Consider the following 16,851-nt stretch of genomic DNA (forward strand, 5'->3'; position numbering starts at 1 on the left):
TTCTGCTAATTACTCCATTACTGCACAAATGGGGCTAAACTGTAGAAGGGGTCATTGGGCTGAATGAAGAAGCCCTGGTACATGACTTCCAGGGTGGTAGGGGGTGTTTAATACGTAGGGGAGGGGTGGCTAGTGGGGTTCACTACGATATGCAGGCGGTCGGGCTCCCGGCGACCAGCATACCGGCGCCGGGAGCCCGACCGCCGGCTTACCGACAGTGTGGCGAGCGCAAATGAGCTCCTTGCTACGCGCGCCACACTATTTTATTCTCCCTCCAGGGGGGTCGTGGACCCCCACGAGGGAGACTAAGTGTCGGTATGCCAGCTGTCGGGATCCCGGCGCCGGTATACTGTGCGCCGGGATCCTGTCAGTCGGCATACAGAAGACCACCCGGCTAGTGGAGTGGGCTTAATATTTATCATTTTACAGTGGGAGGGCAGCTTGCTTGACTGCAGATATCTCAAGTTCCTGAAAATATATTTCTTAGTTTTGAATCGGATAAAATACTATAGAGTCCCACCTTTCAGAAGATTCTGGGGACTAGGGGATCAAAGTTCTGGAGCCAGAGCAATTCACCAACGAAAATCTAAAACTGCATATTAGGCGTGTGGAGCTGGAGCAATGACCACCTGCTTGAAAACTGATATCTCTGGTTCTGGGCATAGTAGAGACACACTGCCAGTGTCCACTAAAAAGGAAGAGTCCAAGCTTTTGGCTTATACCCTTAGAAATACCCAAAGTCAAACAGAACCCGAAATATCTGGCTGGGAAAAGTAATTAACAGGCTTGGATGGGGACCACTGCTTTCAAGTCGGATATCTCCGGTTCCCCAGGGCCGATTTTCAAAAATCTGGTACCACTGGAAAGAGGGGACCCTCAGCTATCAGCCTAGGGCCCTTATTCTCTTGGGGCCCTTGGGCAAGAGCCCATTGAGCCCATACGAAAAGACGGCCCTGGGTTTGGGGGTTGGACGGGCCTCCCATTTGTGTACGCCGGTGGGACTTTGGCACAGGGAGCCTTTTCTGGGCCTTCCACTGGATGGATTTTGAGGAAAACTTCAGAGTGGTAGCATTGGATCCCAGAAGACATACTAGAGGGTTGTGGTCTCGGTCAAACCTCCCGTTGGTGTAACCTGGGTAGAACTTTGACACAGGGAGCCTGTTCAGGTTCTTCCACTGGATGGATTTTGATGAAAACTTTAATTAACTGTATTAACCGACAGAAATGACCATACATCAATGGCCTGAAATAACTGACTACAATAACCATAAGTCAATTAAATAAAATAACAGAAATGGAAGTGGGAATACAAAAAAATGTTGTGCACTCAAAACAGCAACATTGATAACAGAAGAAAAACGTTAAACCCATCTTACAATGGAAAAGTGATTATAAAACTAAACAGAAAGAAAAGCTGGGGAACAGTACTACTGGCGACACCCGAAAAACGGAAGCGACACTGGGCAGCCACCTCATGGGTGTGTTGGAAGAGCTACTAAGCTACTGATTATATGTAATATGTTGACAGTTCTATCCAACTCAAGTGGAAAATGTAAACCGAGAGAGAGAGAGAGAAAGAGAAAGAGAGAGAGATACAGTTCCAATCAGTTCCTGTCATTTTTATGTCATTTTTAAAACACAACCTTTAACAACATGGCAGTTAGGAGTGGATTGGTTAGTACTTTATCTCTCTCCATTTTATCGGTATCCAAGATTTGATAAGTCTCTCCCATAGTTTCTGTCAATCCAAGCCTCAACCATGGCACACCAAACAGATAAACTACCTGCAAAGTGCTCCACCACACCACCGGAGGAGATCTCAACCAAGGTGAAATCTCTGCACACTCACCATCTCACCCTACAACCTGCCCTCACAAGCCTATTCTATCCCAGCTCCTCCGCGTCCTCTCCCTCACAGCATGCCCACCACTAACTCACCTTTTCAGTCTATTTCTCTCCACTGCCACCTTCTATCCTCCTGTTTGCATAATTGCATAACAACATGCACATCAGCCAGAGTATTTGCTATTATTACGCAGTGTTAGGGACTGCCAGAAACAGAAATGCTTTGACGCATCCTGGCGGCTTAATCATTTCTTCAACTGAGATCTCTGTATTTCTATTATGTAGGATGAAAATCTCATTGCTGATCCTTCCAGTGTGCTGGGGGGGGAATATTTTTCCTTTTTTGTTGTTGTTTAGAACCCCCCCCCCCTCCCCTCCCCCCTCCCTTTCATGCACTGGAGAAGGAGTATTAAATTGATTGAACATTTTATATTACATGCGCTCATGTCATCAGTCTTACAGAAACCATCACTCGGCCCAGCATCTCTCTCCACGTATCATCCTATGGGGTTAATTAAATTAGCCATGGTTATTAACTGCAGGCTAATTGATCCCCTGAAGTTACCCAATTAGCCCGAAAGTGCGGCCCGCAAACTGCATTTAATGTGTCTTTCTTTTCAGGTCTGGGCAGACCCGAAAAGAAATCCCTAGTAAATGACCTGTTTTCAGGTGCCGCGATTGCGTTAACTCATTGGTCCAGGAACTTATCCCAGATTCTATGGGATAACGCCCAAAAACAGATAATTTAACACCCAAGAAAGAATGGCTGTAATTAAATAGCCCCAGGCGTTAAAGACTCGTTTTTCACACCTGTTAAATTAACGCAGCTAATTGAATTCCCTCCTAAGTCTCTGCTCCCCTTTCCCTCCAAACCACTTCCGCAGCCTGTGCCACTGACCATCTCACTTTTTCTCTTCTTACACCATTCTCAGACCTCTGTAATCAGGCTTCCCCAATATCCCACAGGGACTGCAGTCACTAAAGTGATCATTGATCTCCTCACAGCAAAGTCTAAAGGTCATTCTTCTGAAAGGTAATTCTTCTCTACTCCTGCGCTGCTTCCTGCACAACCTTTACTCCAATGGCCGTTGTGACACGGTTCTCTCCCAGTTTACTTTCTACCTATTGACTGCTCCAAGTGCAGCTACAGACGCCTTCTATAGTTTACATCTGTCCAGCCGAATGTGCAAGGACAGCAATTCCCACTTTTAGTGTCCGTGCTAGCTGTGATAGTGATTGGTGCGTCATTATACGTCACAATCAGTCGCACCATGGAAACTTGCATTAGCCCTATGGCCCCTGACACTCCCATAACACGCCCACAGAACCGCCCATTTTTACGCACACCATTAGCAACCTCCCAGCCACCACTCGGGAACGTTCATCACTTTTATGCAACATTATTAATATCATCTTGATCAATCGCGTCAGCAGCAACTTTCTGTGCACACTCTGTAACGCATGCACCCTAGGGGTTTTCAGAAATGTTCATGCACGCGCAGTTGCAAATAGTCGCTGAACTACATGAACATCGGCACTGCGTGAGGACTGCATGCCTCTCAGAATCAGGTCCTTTGAGAGGACACTGCTGAGCCATAGTAATAGCTTTGTTCATAGGGCACGAGTTGAGATTAAGGAAACTTTTGATTGGGGTTTAACTCATTGGCTATTCCCAGCTATGATACAGTATGGGAAATGTATTGCATCCGCTGTGCTATCCTTGGCTGCTCCTGTGTTGTCCCCATTGGTTATTCCCAGCAATGTTACGGTATGGGAATGTATTGCATCCGCTGTGCTGACCTTGGGCGGCTCCTGTGTTGTTCCCATTGGTTATTCCCAGCAATGTTACGGTATGGGAATGTATTGCATCCGCTGTGCTGACCTTGGGCGGCTCCTGTGTTGTTCCCATTGGTTATTCCCAGCAATGTTACGGTATGGGAATGTATTGCATCCGCTGTGCTGACCTTGGGCGACTCCTGTGTTGTTCCCATTGGTTATTCCCAGCTATGATACAGTATGGGAGGATCCTAGTTATTCATTTTTCTGGCATGGTCTGGGTGCACTGACTTCCAGGTGGGTGCCATCAGTCATCATCAATTGTTTCTACAGCACCAAGTGCTATCAGTCAACATCGATTACTTAATCAATTACCTTCTAGTTCTCCAGTGCTTCAAGGAACCAAGTGCTTCAGTTACCATCGGTTGCCATTACAAGGATCCTCTATTCGTCAGTCTACCAAGTATCAACAGTTATTCACTGCTCCTGTTATTTCCAAACTTCATTCATTGTTTAAAGCCAAGCATCCTATATTGACTGTTTAATTTATGACTCTCTGTTTATTATAGTCCATCAGATACATACTCTCTGTTGCCTCAGTTATTAGTAGGTACCTGGCTAGGGAACCGCAACCTGCCATCGGGTGCAGCAAAACCCAAATCCCCACTGGAGGGGATCCCTAGTGAAAGCCTCCTGGTGTGTTAGACTCTGCGCCCTTGGCCAACATCCGGTAATAACGATATATGAGAAAGTCCTGTATTATCCTCCTTGTCTCGTGTGGCAGTCTTCATCAGTAACCTCCTCTCTACGCAAGTCAACTGAGTACACGAGGACCCAGGTCATGACACCCACTTCCTTCACTGTTACCTCTGGCTGACTGGTGTTACCATCATACGCTACGTCCTGGGTTTCCTACTTCCTTCACTGTTACCTCTGCCCAACTGGTGTAACCATCATACGCTACTTCCTGGGCTTCCCACTTCCTTCACTATTACCTCTGGCTGACTGGTGTTACCATCATACGCTACGTCCTGGGTTTCCTACTTCCTTCACTGTTACCTCTGCCCAACTGGTGTAACCATCATACGCTACTTTCTGGGCTTCCTACTTCCTTCACTGTTACCTCTGCCCAACTGGTGTAACCATCATACACTACTTCCTGGGCTTCCTACTTCCTTCACTGTTACCTCTGCCCAACTGGTGTAACCATCATACGCTACTTCCTGGGCTTCCTACTTCCTTCACTGTTACCTCTGCCCAACTGGTGTAACCATCATACGCTACTTCCTTGGCTTCCTACTTCCTTCACTGTTACCTCTGCCCAACTGGTGTAACCATCATACGCTACTTCCTGGGCTTCCCACTTCCTTCACTGTTACCTCTGCCCAACTGGTGTTACCATCATACGCTACTTCCTGGGCTTCCTACTTCCTTCACTGTTACCTCTGCCCAACTGGTGTAACCATCATACGCTACTTCCTGGGCTTCCTACTTCCTTCACTGTTACCTCTGCCCAACTGGTGTTACCATCATACGCTGTGCTTCCTGAGCTTCCCACTTCATTCGTTGGTAGGTTTGCCCAACAGAACACAACCAAATAGAACAAGAAGAAAACAATACAATACAATCATTAATATCAAAAATTAATATATGGTGTTACCCACGTAACTGTCAGAAGACATATCAGAAAGTAAACAATATATACTGTAACATGAATATCAAGGTGTGAATACAACAGAATAACATTAAGCATAAACTGGAGCCAAACTAGATGAGATTTGCGTACAACAGGGAAAACAAACAGGAGTCTTGCAAGTGTAAATAACCGTCCTAATTTCAGTAGCCAATGGTGTCTGTGATGGGACTGTCACACGGGGTACAGGCATAGCAGATCCTTCTCATCACCCTCCAGCACTGCCAGCAGTAGACTGTGCCACAGGGTACAGCAGGGCAGACATAAGAGGATCTGCTCACACTCTCATCACACACTATACACCGCCGGCGAATGATGACTCGCATCCATTACATTTCTCCATCAATGCTATCATCTCTGGGTGGTGGGCCCTGGATTTCTTCAGGATTCTCTTGCGCATGGTGTTGGAATAATTGTTTCTCTTCTTCAGGGACGTATTATATAAAAAGAGAACTTTTCTCTCTTTGGGAAGAAAAATTACACTGCCACCCTGCAGAGCCGGAGCAGTAGACGTGTATTATGCAGTTTGACAGGGGGCTGACCACAGATAAGCAGGTCCACAGATAGTCTATGTAGTCCATGCTGACCGGGTGTGGGAGGCACACAGCGAAGCTGCTGAGGTGCAACATAGTTAACGAGGTGTTGAAAGCACTGATTGTTTGCTGCAGAAGCTGAGCGATGAAAGTCTCACCCCCTACAAATATCTCCAGTCTGTGATGACTGGAGAAGTTGTAGGACACCAGGGAATGCTTCTAAATTATATGTAGGAGGTTGAAAAGGGTTCGTTCGAAGACTATGACCAGGATAAGGAAAACAAGAATGGATAGCCACTGTGAAAACTCCTTCACCCTAATCTTCAGCTCCGGACCCTGGAGGGCCAGCTTCAACGGCAACACAAAATCAGCCTTCTCGCATCTTGGGAGTGGTAACAGGTGCTTCTTTCAGTGTTTTCTCCTGCGTGCACCAATCTGCAAGAAATTCGTGGTTACATAGAAGTTGTCCCACAGGATGTCGGTGTTATAATTGCTGGTGTAATCATATGCCATAATAAAGAGAAAAATGAAGGCACAAGACAGAATGATCTCCATGAGTGACTTAGCCTTCTCTATCACCACCCTCTTTCTGCTGATGTTCTCCCCTGATTTCCTCTGTGATGAGCTTCTCCGAGATGTTGAGTCGAAAAAAATGTGGTCTGAGTTCTTATGATCTTCTCGATGGAGAAACCGCTAGAAAGATTGATCACAGTCACGTTGACCATGTCATAAAGATCTCCAAAGTTGCCTCCAAGCGGTTGATTGTTCTTGCACCAGACGTTCACCACATTGAGGATGTTGCAGAGGAATTTGAATTTCAAAGGCATGCAGAGAAGAGTGTTGATACATACAGTCCTCATGTTTTTTTGTCAAACCAGCCGTGGCATTTCATCGTACCTTTCTCAATCACATACTCGCAGCGCAGTTTCTTTATTTTATCACAGTATCTTCTCAATTCCTTGGAAACTTTCACCAGATCACCAGCAATGGTTTTCAGAGGCGTTGTCATGGGGTCCCAGACCAGCTTTGAGTGGTTAATCTGTAACTTAGCGATGCAGCTGATGGACCTCAGCGCTTCCTCCAGGTTAGTGACCGGTCATGTGTAGATAGAGGCCGTCACGAACATAAGCAAAAGCATTTGATACTAAGATAAGCGTGGTACATCACTGGTACCGCTACCTCACTGGTGTTACCATCGTACGCTCTGCTTCCTAAGCTTCCCACTTCCTTCACTGTTACCTCTGCCCAACTGGTGTTACCATCATACGCTGTGCTTCCTAAGCTTCCCACTTCCTTCACTGTTACCTCTGCCTGACTGGTGTTACCATCATACGCTGTGCTTCCTGAGCTTCCCACTTCCTTCACTGTTACCTCTGCCCAACTGGTGTTACCATCATACGCTGTGCTTCCTAAGCTTCCCACTTCCTTCACTGTTACCTCTGCCCAACTGGTGTTACCATCATACGCTGTGCTCTGCCCAACTGGTGTTACCATCATATACTCTGCTTTGCCTCACTGGTGTTACCATCATACGCTGTGCTTCCTGAGCTTCCCACGTCCCTCACTGTTACCTCTGCCTGACTGGTGTTACCATCATACGCTGTGCTTCCTGAGCTTCCCACTTCCCTCACTGTTACCTCTGCCTGACTGGTGTTACCATCATACGCTGTGCTTCCTGAGCTTCCTACTTCTCTCACTGTTACCTCTGCCTGACTGGTGTTACCGTCATACGCTGTGCTTCCTGAGCTTCCTACTTCTCTCACTGTTACCTCTGCCTGACTGGTGTAACCATCATACGCTGTGCTTCCTGAGCTTCCCGCTTCCTTCACTGTTACCTCTGCCTGACTGGTGTTACCGTCATACGCTGTGCTTCCTGAGCTTCCCGCTTCCCTCACTGTTACCTCTGCCTGACTGGTGTTACCATCATACGCTGTGCTTCCTGAGCTTCCCGCTTCCTTCACTGTTACCTCTGCCTGACTGGTGTTACCGTCATACGCTGTGCTTCCTGAGCTTCCCGCTTCCTTCACTGTTACCTCTGCCTGACTGGTGTTACCGTCATACGCTGTGCTTCCTGAGCTTCCCGCTTCCTTCACTGTTACCTCTGCCTGACTGGTGTTACCGTCATACGCTGTGCTTCCTGAGCTTCCCACTTCTCTCACTGTTACCTCTGCCTGACTGGTGTTACCGTCATACGCTGTGCTTCCTGAGCTTCCCGCTTCCTTCACTGTTACCTCTGCCTGACTGGTGTTACTGTGAGAGGGCAGCGGGTTGGGGGGACGGGGGAGGTCACTCGCCTCCATTCCCCCCGGACAGCGGCGGCGTTGCGGCGGGTCCCCAGCGTGGAGGGGCTTGCATCCGGTGGGATTCAAGCCCCTCCAATCACGGCTCAGAGAGGCGGGGATGGCGCCGGGCGGGAGCCAATCAGGGCTCGCGCCCGGTCAGCCAATAGGAACATGCCGCGACGAGCCAATCAGGGCTCGTCGTGTCATAGCGCCGCCCCCTCCCAGCATCTTATAACAGACGCGGCGGATCGGGAGCGGCCAGTCGGCGCCGGGGACGGAGCAGAGAAGAGCTCCAGAAGAAGAAGAACAAGAAGAGAAGACGCGGCGGTCGAGAAGAAGAAGCGGCGGCGGCGACGGCGACGGGAGCGGCCGGGAAGGAGAAGCCAGAAGAGGCCCCCGCGGAGAGAGTCAGTCGACGCCCGGGAAGAAGACATCGGGACGGCCGCGGAAGAGGAGCCCACCGGGAGTTCCGGAGGAGAGTGCCGCGGTGTGTGGGAGGCAAAAGAGCTAACGAAGCTCCCCACCGCCTCTCCCTACGGACCGGTAAGCGGCCTCGAGCCGAGTCTCTGATTCCTCCTGGACCACCGGGTGTTCGGGCACTAGGCCCGTGGGCATAGTCAGGCCCTCCCGGCCTGTGGGCAGATAGTCGGGCCCTTCCGGTCCGTGGGCACCAGTGGTCGGCGCGTCTGGGCCCGGGGGCCACGCGCAGTCGGGGCTCCACCCGGCCCGTGGCCTGTAGGTCCAGACCCGACCACTCCTTCGCTTGGGGGGGTTTGGGCGTTAGGCCCGATCCACCCCCCAGTCACCCAGTCAGGCGGGCATTAGGCCCGGGGGCATAACAGGCCATAGGCCTGCGGGGCAGTAGGCCCTAGGGTATCTGGCCAGTTGGGGTAGGTACTCATAAGGTGGCCCTGGGCATCAGGTCCAGGCCATCCAGCGGCATCGGCTAAGAAGAGGGGGAAGGAATTGAGGCGTCCTTAATTCAGGCGGAGCCCCGTCCCTTGTATACTCCGGCGAGTGAGCTGTGCGGCCGCTCGGGCGGGGTACATTGCAGGCTGGGCACGGAGGGTCGGCTGACCCTCGCGTCTCGTATACGCCCTCGAGGTGGGGAAGGGTCGTGGGGAATTGGTCTCCACTGGGGCGAGGTAGCAGAACCGCGTCGGACCGGATGGTAAAGGTACTCCTCATTTATGTTGTGCTCACATTGAACTTGTATTTGTTTGACCTGTTGACAGAGATTAGGTGAAGTAGCCGACCAAGTAAACCGTTGTAGTTCCTAGTAGTTAGGCTCAGTTTTGTTGTTAGCCGTTGTTAAGTTGTAGGGAGGCTGCTGTCATTCTCTCCCCAGGAGCGGAAGTTCGCGTCAAGCAAGCTGACAAGAGTACCAGTGTGAGTATCCTCTGTGAGTGTGTGTCCTTGTCTGTGTTGAGCGCCGGTCGCGAGACCCCGCTAGGCCTAGCGGGCTCGCTCCCACCTCGGTGCGCAAGTGCCAATAGGTGACGATTTGGGTGGCTGAGGCCCACGGGCCGATGATGACATTCGCCTAACCGGTGAACGTCGCGGCCACCCCGGTGTGCCACTTATTCCCTTTGGAGGAAGAAGTGGGCACGCAGTGAGAATATTTCTTGTCCCTTCTAGCCGCTGAGTTCCGGGCGGAGGTCCCGAAGAGGAGTCCTTCGTAGTCGAGGCTGAGTGGGGCGGAGTGTGCGGCTCAGACGGAGGTAAGCAGTGGTCCACTTACACGAGCGCAGGTTTCACACCACTTCGGCACCCTTACATTTGGCGTAGTCGGCAGGATCCCTGGGGAAGATGGATCGGGAAGTAGACAAGCCGGAGAGCGACAGTAGCGAGTCTCCCGATGAGACGAATGCCGCGCCCAGTGATCAGCCTCGGGCCAGGTTACCCATCGGAGCAGCCCTCAACCACCTTGACAAGTTCGACGGACAGAATATGCCCTTGACGGAGAGGATCGAGCAGTTGGAAACCACGATCGACCTCTACCAGATTCCGAAGCAGGTACAGGTGAATTTGGCATTGAAGGTCCTGACTGGCGATGCCCGGAAGACAGTGAGAGTACGCCCCGAGCGGCTTCGTAGAAGCCTGGCCGACGTCTTCACCATCCTGAAGGGCGTGTATGGGGAAAAGGCCACCACCACCACGCTGAAGAAGCGTGTGTTCGCACGGATTCAAAGGGAAGACGAGACGATTTCTCAGTTCGCTAACGCGATTCAGGAATACATGAGTGAGATCCAGACGAGGGAGGATGAGGAGCTGATGACTGGGGACCCGGATTCCACCTTGAGAGGTATTTTAATAGGTGGGCTGAGGAGCAGGTCCCTGCGGAACTACCTCCAGGATAAGGTCGATGGGGATGGCAAGCTCACCTTCTTCGAGGTGTTGGGGATGGCACTGAAGAAAGAGGAAAATGCGGAGCTTAGTTCCAGCGCCGTGTCCACACCACCCACCCAACCGATAGATAGGGTCCGGACGCCGGAGATTAGTCCCTTGGAGGGATGCATCAAGGAGTTAACCACCACGCTCCTTCTCGTCCAGGACGAAGTGTCCCAGTTAAGACAGAGGGTGGAACGGGCAGAAAGCCGGGACGCCGACCCTGAAAGGAGGGGTTGGGACGACGAGGATCGTGCCAAGGAAAAAAACCCTCGGAGGAAAAGGGAGACGGAGACTGCTGGACGTCGGGGAGGGGAGGTGCGCCCGAGGGGACCCCGTGAGTTGGTGTGTTGGGAATGTGAGGAGCCTGGACATTTCGCTCGGGATTGCCCGGGGCGCCGCTCCGGACGGGAGGGGCGTAGGAGACCTTTAAACTAAGGTCCCTCGCGGTAACGGGACAATCCGCGGGGGTAGACGGCGCACAAGTAGACGTCGTCAACTCATCTGACTTGTTCGGTGAGTGTCCCACGGTAGTGGCAAAGTTAGGAGGGAGAGATCAACGTTGCCTTTTGGATACCGGATCGCAAGTGTCCACCATGTCCGAGAAACGGTTTAGGGAAGACTATGCCCATCTCACGACCACCAGTGTCGGAAATTGGGTGACCCTAGTGGCCGCAAACAACCTTCCCATTCCCGTAAAAGGGGTCGTGTGGATTGAAGTGGAGGTGTATGGGCAATCCCTTGGAAAAAAAGGGTTTGTAGTGGTGAGTGGCGAGGAGTTTCACCATGGGCCGGTGATTCTGGGGATGAACATCCTACGGAGTCTGGATCAAGTACTCGTACACGATAAGGGCCCCCAGTACTGGAAGTATCTGGGTGTGCAGAAGCCGGTGCAACAAGCTTTCCAGAGAGTCGTCCAGCGGAACGAGGAGACCGCCTCCGTGGAAGCCTTGCGCCCCCTAGGCCTGATCAAGACGCGGCATAACCAAAAGGTGAGGATCCCAGCAAGACAGGAGGTGGTCCTAGAAGTACCCGTTCGTGCGCAGCAGCGGCTAGAAGGAAGAGAGGTTGTGATAGAACCTTGTTGGTTCAGGCAAGTGGAGGCCGGTTTGCTGCTGGCCAGAACCGTAGCGGTCGTACGGAATGGTACCGTACCCCTACGGGTGTGCAACCTGGGGAACTCACCAATTAAGATCCCGGCCAGGTCAGTGCTGGCCCATCTAGAGGCTATCCCCGAGGGTGGTATTGAACCAGGCCCTAGGGTTACCTTAAAGCCGGACGCATGCGAGCCTTGGACGTTGGCCGTCGCCCTCGAGGAAAAACAAGAACCCACCGCGGAGTGGAACGGGGACGTGATTCTAAACCAGATGGATGTATCACTGGAGGACCTTAGTACAGCAGAGGTAGACCGGGTAAAACAAATGCTGTGGGCACGACAGAAGTCGTTCTCCCGCAGCGAGGAAGATTTTGGCCACACGACCGAGATAGAGCATGAGATCAACACCGGTGACAGTCTGCCTGCTCGGGAGCGCTATCGGCAGATTCCCCCGAAGCTGTACCAGGAGGTCAAGACCATGATCCAACAAATGTTGGCCAACGGCGTCATCAAGGAAAGTAAGAGCCCATGGGCTGCCCCCATTGTGCTGGTAAAGAAGAAAGACGGGACAATCCGATTCTGTGTGGACTACCGGAGGTTGAACAGCTGCACCGTCCGGGACGCTTATCCATTGCCCCGCATTGAAGAGTCACTGGCGGCTCTAGGAAAATCGCGCTTCTTTTCCACGCTGGATCTGGCCAGTGGGTACTGGCAGGTGCCCGTGGCGGAGAAGGACCAGGCGAAGACGGCATTCATTACGCCCATGGGGCTTTTTGATTTCTGTCGAATGCCCTTCGGGCTCTCCAATGCACCGGCCACGTTCCAGCGCCTTATGGAGCGCTGTCTCGGGGACTTGAACTTCGAAGCAATCCTCATCTATTTGGACGACATTATAGTGTTTGCCCCCACCCTGGAGGAACACTTGCATAGGTTGGAACAAGTGCTTCAACGATTGGAACAATACGGCCTCAAATTGAAACCCCGGAAGTGCCACCTCTTGAAGTCCAGCTTGGAATACCTGGGCCATGTGGTCTCAGAGGAAGGGGTACGGCCCACCCCCGACAAAATTGCCGCAGTCCAAGAATGGAGGACCCCGGGCAACGTGACGGAGTTGAGGGCATTTCTTGGATTGGTGGGCTACTATCGGCGGTTCATTCGAGACTTTGCCAAGATCGCAGGCCCCCTACATGGACTGTTACGAGGTGTTGCCACGGATGTGCGGAATCGGGCAGTGGCGTGGGACCAAGCGCAGGAGGTTGCCTTCACGGGTCTGAAACAAGCCCTCACCCAGACCCCCGTACTGGCTTATGCTGACTTTGACAAGCCATTCATATTGTACACCGACGGGAGCCACCAAGGCCTGGGGGCTGTACTCTCCCAGCTGCAAGAGGGCCAGGAACGAGTTATTGCATATGGGAGTCGGAGTCTCCGGGAGTCGGAGCGGAACCCTGACAACTACAGCTCGTTCAAGCTAGAATTGCTGGCAGTCGTCTGGGCGGTCACCGAGAAGTTTGCGGAGTACCTGACCGCCGCCGACTTCGAGGTGGTCACGGATAACAACCCCCTGTCGCACCTGCATACAGCTAAGTTGGGCGCCCTGGAGCAGCGTTGGGTGGCACGCTTGGCCAAGTTCTCCTTCAAAATCCGATACCGCCCGGGTAAGGCGAATACAAATGCAGACGCCCTGTCCCGCTATCCGGTAGGGCTACCTACGGGGCCCACGGATGAAGAGAGAGAGGGTCAGGAGATCCCTGACCTTACCAGGATGATCCTTAGCCCAGCCGGGCCCAAGGCAACGTGCGGGATTCTACTACAGAAGGCCTTGCCGGACTGGGCCATAGCCCAAGGGCAAGACCAGGAGGTGCAGTGTGTGCGTGGGTGGAAGGAGCGGGACCACTGGCCGTCCTCGGCGGAGAGGCTGCAGCTTAGCCCGTGGGGCAAGAGGCTGGTACGTCAGTGGGAACGATTGGCCGTACGAGGAGGGGTATTGTGCCGCCAGGCTTATCTCGAGCACGAGCTCCGGAAGGTGTGGCAGGTTGTTCTCCCCAGAGATTTGGCCCATGGTCTGGTGACTGAGGCCCACGAAGAAGGCGCCCATTTTGGTACAGAGAAGACCCTGCAATGGGTCCACCGACAGTATTTCTTCCCGGGTTTGCAGGCCCTGGTGGAAGGCGTGTGTCAGACCTGTAGGAGGTGTGCTGTTACCAAAAGTGGCGAACAACGGGCACCAGTGCAGACCATCAGGACCACCAGACCCCTTGAGCTCCTCATGGTGGACTATGTCTTGATAGGAGAGTCGGTGCATGGGTACCAGTACGCTATCGTGATGACCGACCACTTTACCAAATTTACAGTGGTTGTCCCTACCATGTATCAGACTGCCGACACGGCGGCTAAGGCCATTGTGGAGCATTTTATCCGAAGGTACGGCTGTCCGGAGCGCGTCCATTCCGATCAAGGTGCGTGTTTCCAAGGCCGGGTGATGGAGCGGCTGTGTCGCACCTATGGCATGAACAAATCAAGGACCACCCCGTACCATCCACAGGGGAATGGAGCCTGCGAGCGATTCAACCGGACGTTGCTACAAATGCTGAGGGTCCTGGAGGCTGACAAGAAGCGGCGCTGGCCCGACTTTGTTCCGGAGTTGGTGTGGGTATATAACAACAGAGTGCACCGGACCACGGGGTTTTCGCCGTATTTTCTGTTGTTTGGCCGACTGGAGAAGGACCTGCAGGACCTTGATCTATCCCTACTGGTGGAGGAGGATCAGTGGACGCACAGTGGGTGGATTGAGGAGCAGAAACGCCGCCTGACGTTCGCCCAGGAAGTGGCAGCGGGGAACATCGGGTCCAACCTACACCCTAGTCCCGGGAGGTCGCTAGGAGGACCATTCGCTGAGGGGCAAAGAGTGTTGGTCCGAGAGAAACGTCCTGGGAACAAATTGAGCGAACGATGGGAGGTGATGCCATACATCGTGCAGCGGCGAGTGTCTCCTGACAACCCCGTTTATGAAGTGAAGGCGGAAGACGGGAGTGGGCGTGCCCGCACTTTGCACAGGAACATGCTGCGTCCTTGTCTATTTGAGGATCTGCTCCCCATTGAGACAGTCCCAGGGGCTACTCCTGGATCGGAGGAGGATGATTGGTGGATTCCGCCGCCTGAAGAGGCACCGGACCCCCCGCCATCGGGAGGGTCAGCCGAGGGTGGTGAACCGGTGGCTTCTGTGCCGGAGGCTTCCGTTCCCACCTCAGCAACCCTGCCCAGGCGTTCAACTCGAACGACATTGGGGGTGCCGTCCCCCCGCTTCGCGGACCCAAACTTCGAATGGGCCGCAGCTCACATCTTTGTAGGGACTACAAAGGAAACAGGGGGGGAAAATGTGAGAGGGCAGCGGGTTGGGGGGACGGGGGAGGTCACTCGCCTCCGTTCCCCCCGGACAGCGGCGGCGTTGCGGCGGGTCCCCAGTGTGGAGGGGCTTGCATCCGGTGGGATTCAAGCCCCTCCAATCACGGCGCAGAGAGGCGGGGATGGCGCCGGGCGGGAGCCAATCAGGGCTCGCGCCCGGTCAGCCAATAGGAACATGCCGCGACGAGCCAATCAGGGCTCGTCGCGTCATAGCGCCGCCCCCTCCCAGCGTCTTATAACAGACGCGGCGGAGCGGGAGCGGCCAGTCGGCGCCGGGGACGGAGCAGAGAAGAGCTCCAGAAGAAGAAGAACAAGAAGAGAAGACACGGCGGTCGAGAAGAAGAAGCGGCGGCGGCGACGGCGACGGGAGCGGCCGGGAAGGAGAAGCCAGAAGAGGCCCCCGCGGAGAGAGCCAGTCGACGCCCGGGAAGAAGACATCGGGACGGCCGCGGAAGAGGAGCCCACCGGGAGTTCCGGAGGAGAGTGCCGCGGTGTGTGGGAGGCAAAAGAGCTAACGAAGCTGCCCACCGCGGCCTCTCCCTACGGACCGGTAAGCGGCCTCGAGCCGAGTCTCTGATTCCTCCTGGACCACCGGGTGTTCGGGCACTAGGCCCGTGGGCATAGTCAGGCCCTCCCGGCCTGTGGGCAGATAGTCGGGCCCTTCCGGCCCGTGGGCACCAGTGGTCGGCGCGTCTGGGCCCGGGGGCCACGCGCAGTCGGGGCTCCACCCGGCCCGTGGCCTGTAGGTCCAGACCCGACCACTCCTTCGCTTGGGGGGGTTTGGGCGTTAGGCCCGATCCACCCCCCAGTCACCCAGTCAGGCGGGCATTAGGCCCGGGGGCATAACAGGCCATAGGCCTGCTGGGCAGTAGGCCCTAGGGTATCTGGCCAGTTGGGGTAGGTACTCATAAGGTGGCCCTGGGCATCAGGTCCAGGCCATCCAGCGGCATCGGCTAGGAAGAGGGGGAAGGAATTGAGGCGTCCTTAATTCAGGCGGAGCCCCGTCCCTTGTATACTCCGGCGAGTGAGCTGTGCGGTCGCTCGGGCGGGGTACATTGCAGGCTGGGCACGGAGGGTCGGCTGACCCTCGCGTCTCGTATACGCCCTCGAGGTGGGGAAGGGTCGTGGGGAATTGGTCTCCACTGGGGCGAGGTAGCAGAACCGCGTCGGACCGGATGGTAAAGGTACTCCTCATTTATGTTGTGCTCACATTGAACTTGTATTTGTTTGACCTGTTGACAGAGATTAGGTGAAGTAGCCGACCAAGTAAACCGTTGTAGTTCCTAGTAGTTAGGCTCAGTTTTGTTGTTAGCCGTTGTTCAGTTGTAGGGAGGCTGCTGTCATTCTCTCCCCAGGAGCGGAAGTTCGCGTCAAGCAAGCTGACAAGAGTACCAGTGTGAGTATCCTCTGTGAGTGTGTGTCCTTGTCTGTGTTGAGCGCCGGTCGCGAGACCCCACTAGGCCTAGCGGGCTCGCTCCCACCTCGGTGCGCAAGTGCCAATAGGTGACGATTTGGGAGGCTGAGGCCCACGGGCCGATGATGACATTCGCCTAACCGGTGAACGTCGCGGCCACCCCGGTGTGCCACTTATTCCCTTTGGAGGAAGAAGTGGGCACGCAGTGAGAATATTTCTTGTCCCTTCTAGCCGCCGAGTTCTAGACTGAGTTCCGGGCGGAGGTCCCGAAGAGGAGTCCTTCGTAGTCGAGGCTGAGTGGGGCGGAGTGTGCGGCTCAGACGGAGGTAAGCAGTGGTCCACTTACACGAGCGCAGGTTTCACACCACTTCGGCACCCTTACATTACCGTCATACTCTGTGCTTCCTGAGCTTCCCACT

General features: G+C 53.8%; 1 protein-coding gene and 1 pseudogene across 6 annotated transcripts in view; both read right to left on the reverse strand.

Moving 5' to 3' along the window:
- MAPK8IP1 (mitogen-activated protein kinase 8 interacting protein 1) overlaps window positions 1-16,851 on the reverse strand; it is a 171,867-nt gene that overhangs the window by 97,199 nt on the left and 57,817 nt on the right. The window lies entirely within an intron of this gene.
- LOC134969900 (E3 ubiquitin-protein ligase DCST1-like) lies at window positions 5,610-6,707 on the reverse strand (annotated as a pseudogene).

This window comes from Pseudophryne corroboree, chromosome 11 (genome assembly GCF_028390025.1).
Source record: "Pseudophryne corroboree isolate aPseCor3 chromosome 11, aPseCor3.hap2, whole genome shotgun sequence".
NCBI classification, from domain to species: Eukaryota; Metazoa; Chordata; class Amphibia; order Anura; family Myobatrachidae; genus Pseudophryne; species Pseudophryne corroboree.